This window comes from Schistocerca cancellata, chromosome 1, assembly GCF_023864275.1.
Source record: "Schistocerca cancellata isolate TAMUIC-IGC-003103 chromosome 1, iqSchCanc2.1, whole genome shotgun sequence".
In the NCBI taxonomy this organism is placed as follows: domain Eukaryota; kingdom Metazoa; phylum Arthropoda; class Insecta; order Orthoptera; family Acrididae; genus Schistocerca; species Schistocerca cancellata.
In genome coordinates, this window is record NC_064626.1 from 435031969 (window position 1) to 435033273 (window position 1305).

A 1305-nucleotide genomic window follows, 5' to 3' on the forward strand; every position below is an offset into this window, starting at 1 on the left:
CGGGTCTGTTTGTCACCAGAAGGTCTAATATGTTATCGCCACGAGTCGGTTCTCTGTTTAACTGCTCAAGGTAGTTTTCAGATAAAGCACTTAAAATAATTCCACTGGATTCTTTGTCCCTGCCACCCGTTATGAACGTTTGAGTCTCCCAGTCTATATCCGGCAAATTAAAATCTCCACCCAGAACTATAACATGGTGGGGAAATCTACTCGAAATATTTTCCAAATTATCCTTCAGGTGCTCAGCTACAACTGATGCTGAGCCACGGGGCCTATAGAGACATCCAATTACCATGTCTGAGCCTGCTTTAACCGTGACCTTCACCCAAATTATTTCACGTGAGGAATGGGCTGCCATTCCCCAAGAAACCTTCCAGCACCTGATTGAATGTATGTCTGCGAGAGTGGAAGCTGTGATCAAGGCTGGTGGGCCAACATCATATTGAATTCCATCATTACTGATGGAAGGCGCCACGAACTTGCAAGTCATTTACAGCCAGGTGTCCGGATATTTTTGATCACATGGTATAGATTACAATTACATAACATAGCGAGCGGCGACCTCCTAGGCGAAATTTGTGCAGTCTGGCGTGGCGTGTAGAAGCACAGCTGCATAGGCAGTATGCTCCAAGAGTCCTATAATGCGGCAGGCGACATTGTCCGTGTTGCTGGAACAGAGTAAAGGCGCGTCTAAGTCCGGGCCTGCACTGCAAGTTCAACACTGCCGTTACACAGCTCAGCGAGACAGCTAAAGCCGAGTAGACGTGTTATACTACCGACGGAAAGCAAGATGGTAGAACGAAAAATTCGAAGAAGCGCTACCGAGCATTGATTAAGAAACCTAAACAGAAACTCACAACTCAACTCTGCTTTTCTCCGGTTTACAAAGGTACCGGGAACGAGACAGGCGGGGCAGTGAGACTCATATACGACCGTAACAATCACGCTCTCTTGCAGAAGCTCCAGCTACCCTGTTAGACAAGAAGTGGATTTCTTGGAGTCAAAACTGACCATACAGCAAATTCATCAATTCACGACGACTTGAGTGAGCTCTACACTAAGAAAGGGCCTGACCCCAGATAGCCGTCGTACACACACAAACTATCCAATGTCCAGAGTCAGTATGCCTCGTCACGAACCAGAGCCACGTGACCCCTCGACACGGTGAGAGGAGCACGTCGCCTCCCATGCACCACCGGTTCCAGCTCACTACTTCCCCGCTTGCACACCACCACCGGGCCCCTAGACGAACAGTGCACTGTATACGGCGGCCGCGAACTGACGCTAACGAGACGGACAGTGTGT